We start from the raw sequence: 9112 nt of genomic DNA on the forward strand, positions 1-9112 counted from the left end.
AGTGGATCTGCTCCTTCACCCCAGAGAAATTTACGATGCCTGGCTCAAACAATGATGGGAACTTGCTCAAAACCTGGGCACATGAGGTGTCATTGACGGATGAAAGTGCTTGGATGTCGTCCCAGTTCCAGTGGATTTTTCCCAGCCAGCTTCTGCCGAATAGTGTGGGGCCATCTCCTGGTACAATCCATAGTGGTAGTTTGTGCAACGCTCCATCATAGGAGACTTTTACTGCTGCACTGCCAATTACAGGGATCAGCTCTTTAGTGTAAGTTCTCAGCTTGGTATGAATAGGGCTCAGCTTGGGCCTTTGTGCCTTGTTGCACCACAGCCTCTCGAAGGCCTTTTTGCTCTGACTGACTCGACCTGTGTCCAATTCCATGAATATTGGAATTCCGTTCAGTTCAACTTTTAACATGATCAGTGGACATTTCGTGGTGAAGGTGTGTACCCCATACACTTCTGCCTCCTCGATTCGAGTCTCTAGTTCAGTTTGATCTGCCATGGATCAGCCTTCCTCTGCAATGTGGTGGTTTGCAGGGTTTGCAGCTCGTCTGCACATTCGCTGGAGGTGTCCCATTGTTCCACAGCCTTTGCACGCATAGTGTTTGAAGCGGCATTGATGGGCTCAATGATCACCTCCGCAGTGCCAACAAAGTATTAATTGCCTCGTATTCACTCTTGATGGCGGATTCTGAGTCATCTGAGGTCGTCAGCTGCAGGCATGTACGTTCTGCCATATGCATTCCTGCCTGAAAACGATGTTATGTTGTGTACAATACTTGCCGATGCATCTTTATGCTGCAAAATTTGTTTGGTGGTGCACATAAATGCCTGGGTTATCGTTAGGCTTTGCTCAGGTTCGGTGTTTCAACAGTCAATAGTTTGCGAAGGATAACCTCATGGCCAATGCCAAGCACAAAAGCGTCTCTTAGCATTTGCTCCAGGAATCCACCGAATTCGCAATGTCCTGCAAAGTTCCTTAGTTCGGCGATGTAGCTTGCCACTTCCTGGTCTTCAGACCGTTGACATGTATAAAATCGTACCTTGCCATCAGAACGCTCTCCTTCAGATTTAGGTGGACCCGGATCAGCATACACAGCTCTTCATACGATTTGGTTGTTGCTTTCACTGGAAGATTCTTCATGAAGCCATAGGTTGTTGCCCCGCAGACGGTGAGGAGGATCACCCTTCGTTTGGCAGTGTTCTCATTCCCTTCCAGCTCGTTGGCCACGAAGTATTGGTCAAGTCGCTCCACGAAGGCTTCCCAATTGTCACCTTCTGAGAATTTCTCCAGGATGCCAACAGTTCCCTGCATTTTCACATGATGGTTCGTTATCTATTCCTCGTCACCAGTTGTTATGTCTCAAATAAAGCAATGTGACTGAGTACTGTAGACTTGAGTAAGTGTGACCTTAAACTCTTTATTCTGACTCCAGAGTGCTGGCACAGCATGGGAGGTCTGCTTATATGCAGTGCTCCCAAGGGATGCTGGATCCTTGGGACTCCAACAGATGTGCCCTCTGGTGGCGGTAGAATGCTGGTTACAAGGTGTTGTATACATAACACAAACAAACGCAACATGAAACATACAACTGTGGTATGCACCTGGAACATGGCGTGAAATATATCGACAGCCTCACTAGCAAAAGAACTAATGCAATAAAACACGCACAAAAGGTAATAATATTTAGTTTTTTCTCTATTACTTCTTGGATGTGGGCATTGCTGGCAAGGCTGGCATTTATTGCCCATCTCTAGTTGCCCTTGAGAAGGTGGTGGTTTGTTTAGTTCGTATGGATTGTACAGAAACACACCATCCTGAATGTACTTCTTGACCTCTCTGCAGTATGGGGCTGTGATTATATTAATAAACTCTTTAATACACTAAGCAGAACAAATATTTTGAATATGCCATTTGATATAGGTCTTATTTAAATCATATCAAAACCAATTTAAGCAGTAAATTCCCCTGTTTATTTGGACAATCCCAATATGGGTGGGGATAATATAGGAACAAAAGCACAAGTGATCTAACTGTGAAGACCTTGCTAAGCTGTGATAGAGGATTGGATAGATTTCATTGAAAAAGTTCCAATCCAGTGACATGGAATAGCAGAAGATATTCTGCTTGCACTGGAGCAGGAATTGAAGTGGATTTACTTTCACTCCGGTTTTATTTTGACATGAAAAGGGATGTGAATGTTTAATTATTACATTCCCAAATGGAGATGAGATGGGATGCTGGAAAATAGTGACACTCTACTTACAGTGAGCAGGTCAATTATTATTATAGTTAGCAATTCCCTTAGGATTTTTGGAAGTTGAGTGGGGCCAATATCCCAATGTTGTGGGAAAAAGTGCAAGCCAGATTGAAAAATCAAACAGGGCATTTTGGAAGAGGTGACCATAGAACTCATACTGAGGGAATGTTGCAGTGTTGAAAATGCTGTCATCTGATGAGATGTTAAACAGAAATCTCAACAATCTGTTTCTGTAATTGACATGAACATTAAAGATCCCATGATATTTTTTGAAGGGCAGCAGGGAGTTCTACTAATGTCCTGGACAACATTCCTCCATTAAGCAGCTCTACCAAAAAACCCCAGATAAACAGACCTTGATAGTTTGTCTAAACATTGGTAATGGGGAATGACTGCCATGTTTGCTTACATAACAATAGTCACTGCACACTCAATAGTGATTCATTATGTTGAAGTGCTTTAAGATGTTTTTACATGATGACGTTCCATATAAATCTAAGTACATATTAGCAAATACAAACGAAGCAAATATATTGTCCATTAATTTGCCAATGCTTGCTTTAAAATGAATTATTTTTTCTATATGACTCAGGTTCCCACTTATGATTCTGAGCTTTTGCTAAGTAAATTTGAGTCCTTTCATGTTAGATAAAATCTAGCAAAGCCTACCTAAAACTAAAGCTTCAGAAGATGATAGAATTATTTCTGCTCTTCACATAGAAAACATTTAAATGCTTTTTTTGTGAGAATGATTTATTTCATGGACTATATGAAATCTTACGGCGACTCGGTTGAATTTTTAGTTTCCAGTAGGAAGCAGGCGACAGGACAGTGTGTAGCACTCAGCCTGCTTGAAAGTTGTGGAATTTTCCACTGAATGTGCTGTTATCGGGTCATGTGGGAGACAGCCTCGCTGCCCAACTGGCTGTCGCATCAGTGTACACGTAAAAAAACCCCTACTGCTTTTGATTTCAATCCTAATGCTTAGTGGAGGCAGCAGGGTGTCTTCAGATGTCTATTTACAGAATATGTTGACCTTTGCTGACAGCTAGAATTTGTGTTTCTTGTCCCCTGATCTTTTCTTAAGGGGCTCAGGCATGTGAATCTAGAAAAAAAAAAGAGGAGGAAACTGCCGATTCAGGTTGAGCATTTTTTTTGAAGGGAAAGGTCCTGGACCAGAGAGGGTTATGTAAACCTTGATTCTATAATAGAATAATATGCAAATAACTCAGATATCACATGCAACCCATCAAAGAGCAATTATATGCACTGATCAAATTTCACTTTGACAACAGTCCTTTAATCAAACCTAATGACAGTTTTAGATTAGAATTGTCACATAAATTGCAGTTGTTAGCCTCGGTAAGAACATGTTTAGAATAACCTCAGGCAAAAGGCGTTTGCTGGAAGGAGCAGTCTTGGGTGGCCCAATTCTTCAGCTGGCACGAAAGCAAATTTAAGCCTAATAATGATTCACACTTTTTCCCCCTCAAAGTAAATACAGTAATTATTTAAAAATGGAAGAAAAGAAGCAAAGATCAACATGATGCAACACTATGGGCTCAATTTTCCCCAGTTATTTGCGTTGTTTTTTTGGTGTGCACCGATTTTTTGGCGTAAATTAAAATATCCAAGTTTTCCCCAAATTTCTGCATCAGCATAACTCAGTTAGTTACGATTTGTTTAGGTTAGTTTTTTGTTGCATCATAGGGAGCGTAACCTGATGTCTGCTCCGGTTTTTTTACATTATAGCAAGTTTGGCCAACTTATAGTTTTCCTAGGATGGTGTATGTGACCACTCCCGAAAAACCTTCTGGACACCTAAGAAAAACCAGCGCACGTTAAAAAAAAATCGGCGCGGAAAGACGCCATTGTTTTTGGGCAAAGTTTTGGAGGGAGACAAGAAGGCAAACAATATGCATCATGAAGCTTAATTTTTTCAAAGTCAAAGGGGAGATAATGAAAGTTTAATGCAATTCTTTAATTTTTGATTTTTTTTCAAAGTACCATGCCACCATCGAATGTCTCCTCACCGGGCTCGAAGGTCGGACTGTCGACGGCAGAATCGCTCCCTCGCCCGGACACAGGTGCTCGGGACTCAGCTTCAAAAGAAGCCCGGTGGGGGTGGTGTGGTGGAAGCCGAACTGAAGGGACGCGAACCCTTAGGCTATACAGCAGCTTCAAAAGAAGCCCGTGGGGGGCGGTGGGTGGGGGGGGAGAGCGGTGAGGGGGTGGATGCCGAATCGCTGTGTCCGGGCGAGGGGGAAATTCTGCTGCCCGACCCTCGAGCCCAGTGAGGAGATATTCGGTGGCGGGGTGGTACTTTGAAAAAAAATCTAAAATTTAAGAATTGCATTAGACTTTGTTTCTTTATTTAATGCCTAGCTTCTCGTTCTAAGCAAGCCTATTGTGCATGCTCAGACCAGGGTGTGGTTCATACTAGGGCATCGACCCTGGGGAGAGAGAGAGAGGAAAGAAGGTGTGAGTGCTTTCTCTTGCTATTTTGAGCTACTTGATAAGCTACAATTAAAATATGGGGGCAATATTGACAATGCCATTCCTCGTGCAAGTCTTCTGCATAATTGTGCTGCGGAGGAGAAGATTGATGAGACATCATCAAATGAGGAAGCTCAGAGCTCGTAGGCTGATGCACAGGAGGCCTTACGCACATCGGATATATCGAGTCAGATGTTCATAACTGCATCTGGGTGATGCAGATTGAGTGAGAAGGCTGCGTTTCCACAAAGAAGTTGTAACTGAGATCTGTGAGTTAATAAAAGCAGACCTGCAACCTAGAAGCTTCAGGAGAACTGCTTTGTCAGTTGAAGTGAAGGTTACAGCTGCACTTTCATATTATGCATCTGGATCATTCCAGGCCAAAACTGGGAATGTGTGCGCCATTTCTCAACATGCAACACATCGGCAGGTGACTGCTGCACTATATGTTCGGAGGAATGACTAAATAAAGTTCCCCATGACCGCCCAAGCAATACATGGCAGGGCTGTGGGCCTCTCCAGGATTTCTGGCTTCCCAAAGGTACAGGGCTGCATTGATTGTACCCACATTGCCTTGCAAGCACCTTTGGAGGATTCCAATATGTACAGGAACAGAAAAAGCTTCCACTCCATGAACGTGCAGTTCGTCTGTGACGACATGCATCGCATCAAGAGAGTTGCCCAGATACCCTGGGAGCACTCATGGTGCGTTCAACCTCTGCGAGAGCGCTATATCTGCCATGTTTCAGGAGCAGCCAGAAGGGCAAAGCTGGCTGCTGGGAGATAAAGGGTACGGCCTCGCCACCTGGCTTATGACACCCCTACACGTAACCCGGACGGAAGCTGACTAGGAATACAACATGTCACACATTGTGATGTGCAGCATAATAGAGAGGACCATTGGCATCTTGAAGCAGCGTTTCCAATGCCTGAACCATTCCGGAGGCTACTTGCAATACTCCCTTGAGATTGTCGGTCAGTTCACTGCTGTCTAAGTAATCATGAGGCAGCAGCATCTGGTAGTAGAATAGCCACCTGAGGTGAGAGTGGCTGATGATGAGGAGGAAGATGCAGATGATGAGGAGGAAGAGGAGGAGGACGAGGAAGCCATGCAACTACCTGAACCCAGAGCACAACGGCGAAGGAGGGCGGGCCGGCATGCCCCTTTAACGATTGCTCGAGCCTTGCGCCAGCAGCTCATCCGTGAACGCTTTGCTGCCTGAAGGCTCAGCGGCAACTATTCCAAATGGACCATGTTTACTGTTTGGACCTGTTCCGTAATGTTGTGTTGTGTTAGTGGAACAAATAGTGAAAATGATTCTTCTTTAGTTCAAAAAGTTGTGTTAATAATGGAATAAATAATGTAAATGATTCAATTAGAACTTAAAATATATTTTATTCAAAAGTTTATCACTTGTTTGTACTTAACTTAACTTTAATACAAATATTTTTGTATCAAACTTTAAAGTTTTCAGTTAGGATCATTTACAAACTTTAAAATCACTTACAAACTTTAAGATCACTTACAAACTTTTAAACTTGTAAATTTACATCACTTATAAAAAACTTTAAATTTGAGAACAGTTACACAGTAACAACAATAATAATAACAACAACAACAACAGCAACAAAGAAAGGCTGCTCCCATCTCTGCTCCACCTTATTCTAAGACCACCCGCTGCGCTTGGTCTTGTTGATTCCACCCCTGCCCGCAGGCGGTGGTGCAGCGTTTCTCGGGTTGGTACCAAGCTTATTCTTTCAAGCATCTGGAGTAATGCGCACTTCTTGATTGGGGGGGTGGGGCAGGTGGTAATGTGGAAGGCCCGGCTTGGGCCTCTTCAGAGGCTGGTCTGGGGATTGGTGTGGAAGTGGCAGCTGATTCTGTCAATGGCCGCGGGGTCTGGGCGTGTTCCCTTATTGCAGCAGCTAACTCCAACATGTGCGCCGACATTGTCCCAACTACCTGCAACATTCCCTCCCTCATGTTCACCGACCGTGTGTCAGCTACCTGCGACATTCCTCCCTCATGTGCTCCGACAATGTTCCCATTTCTCGTGAGAGTGTTGTTACTTCTTCCGACAGTCCCGCTACCTCATCACCCACCCCAGTGATGGTGTTCAGGACTGATCGCATAAAGTCAATGCTCTCGGCACTCATTGCCTTCATCTGAACCACATCTGTTAGATCTTGCACCTCAGGAGAGCGCTGTTGAGCTCTCCTTTCCCTCCTCACCCTGGCTTGCTGCATCGCACTGGGACCCGCAGTCTTGGACTGTGTGAAAGCATGGAATGTCCAAACACTCGTACCACTCAGGAAAGGGGCTGGCACCTCAATAGGCGGCACCAGCACCTCCTCCAGAGAGAGTACAACAGTGGGGGCTTCATCCATCCCCTCCCCCTTCCCCCTCCCCCTCCCCCCCCCCCCATGCTCTTGGTCTGGAAGATGTTCTCCTCTTCAGGCTCGTCCACGTCCGAATCTTCTTCTGCATCAGCTTCAGCCTCATCAGGGTTGGTCTCAGGTTCTGCAAAATATAACTAAACAGACAACTGGCAACAGAGGAGGGGGCAGGGTGGGTGGCATGAGTAGGCTCACACAGCGCAGGCAGCAGGCTGATTTGAAGGACCACGATGAATGATAGCACATTGCATCAACCGAAGTGTAGCTGAAGCAGACATCCCCATGAACCGAAGCATGGCTAGCCCACGCAGTACTTAACTTTTAGCAAAGCCAGAATGTGGAATTTTCAGGACTTATCCTCTCCCTCGAGTGTGGGCCCAGCTTGTGCAGCGGTGGTTGCTTTTCTCCAGGCAGGACCCATCAAAGCAGCGACCCTGTCTTCCAAGGGTGTCAGTGGGTGCAGATTTGCCGGGCCTCCTCCTGTAGAGTTCTCTCTCTTTTGTTGTGTGCCATCTTCCTCTGCAAAATGAAAACATAACTTTTCAGAGAGGGTGTCTTTCTGCTGGTGGGACATATACAGATGGTCACATTTACAATTGCAATGCCAATGAATAAATGAAAATATTACTTATATCTTCTGCCAGTTGCTTCCAGGAGTTTTTCATTTCTTTTGGTGAAACTTTTATGTGACCTCTGCTGGTGTCCAGCTCGTGCCATCTGGCCTCAATTACAGTAACTAGTGCCTCCACTTCATCCTGTGAGAAATTCTTGGTCCTTGAGCCGCGTTGCATATTGCAGCTCCGATTTTTCCACTGATAACTAAAGTTCTTATACACACACAACTGGCTCTTTACAAATTGCAGGAGGTGTACTGGGAATGCACGTCCATAGTAGTCATGTAAAAAACGTCTTTTTTTTTTGCGCAGAAGATGGGGCATCCTTTTTTCGGCGCAGGACAGGCTGCGTGGTGCCAATTTAAAAAATTTGAACGGGGAAACGTTCAATTTTTTAGGGGAGTAGATGGGCCAAAATAAGGTGCGTAACTCTTGAAATACGCCAAAAAACGGCATTGGGGAAAATTGAGCCTATTAAACTTACATTACATCACTTAATTTCCAATTATTGTTTTTATAGCTATCACAAGAGTGTTTAAACTAAAGCAAGGTATGTCTTTGGATGGAGAAGGCATTGGGGCCGAAATTTGTCGTCCGCTCATTTCTCAGCGGTATGCCGGTGTTATGTCATTTCATGTCGCCGGGTACCGCTGGGGGGGGGGGGGGGGGGAGTGTGCGCGATTTTCATCAGTTTTTTCTCGGCGGTATGCCGAGCGGAGTGCAGTGGGCAGAGCAGAGTGCAACCAGCGGTCTGCGGGCAGTAAATCCTTTTAATTCGTGAATCTTCGGGTCCCGAGTTCTGTGCATACACGTGCTGCTGTGAAGCTCCGCCCCCCCGAGAGACCAGAATCGACAGAGACTGCCAGCCTGAGAGCAGTGTTCAGATATGTGGGGGGGGGTTGGGGGGAGGGGTCGCTTCTTGGGAGGAGAATACTACTTGGGGGAGATCACTACTTGGGCGGGGGAGATCACTGTGGGGGGGAACAAATCGCTGTGTGGGGGGAGGGGGGGAAAGATTGGGGGATGGGAGAGAGTGGGGGGTGTGACAGATAAAAACATGTTCATAGGTGAAGATGCATACCGCCGACTGAAAATCAACGTAAAACCATCTTTTCCAGGGCGGTCTGCAGAGTCGGTGGTATGTCGGCGGTAAGTCATCAATTTGGCAATTTTGGGCAGTATGTCGGCGGTGTGCATGGGTGGATGGTATGGATAGTGCTCGGCGGTATGTCACTGATGAACTTTCCGCCGGGCGGTATGTTAGTTTTTTTCAATCAATTTCGTGATTTTTGGCGGTATGCCCGCCAATTTCGGGCCCGATGTGTTAATGTCACCAAATTT

Source organism: Pristiophorus japonicus, chromosome 15 (genome assembly GCF_044704955.1).
Source record: "Pristiophorus japonicus isolate sPriJap1 chromosome 15, sPriJap1.hap1, whole genome shotgun sequence".
Classification (NCBI taxonomy): Eukaryota; Metazoa; Chordata; class Chondrichthyes; family Pristiophoridae; genus Pristiophorus; species Pristiophorus japonicus.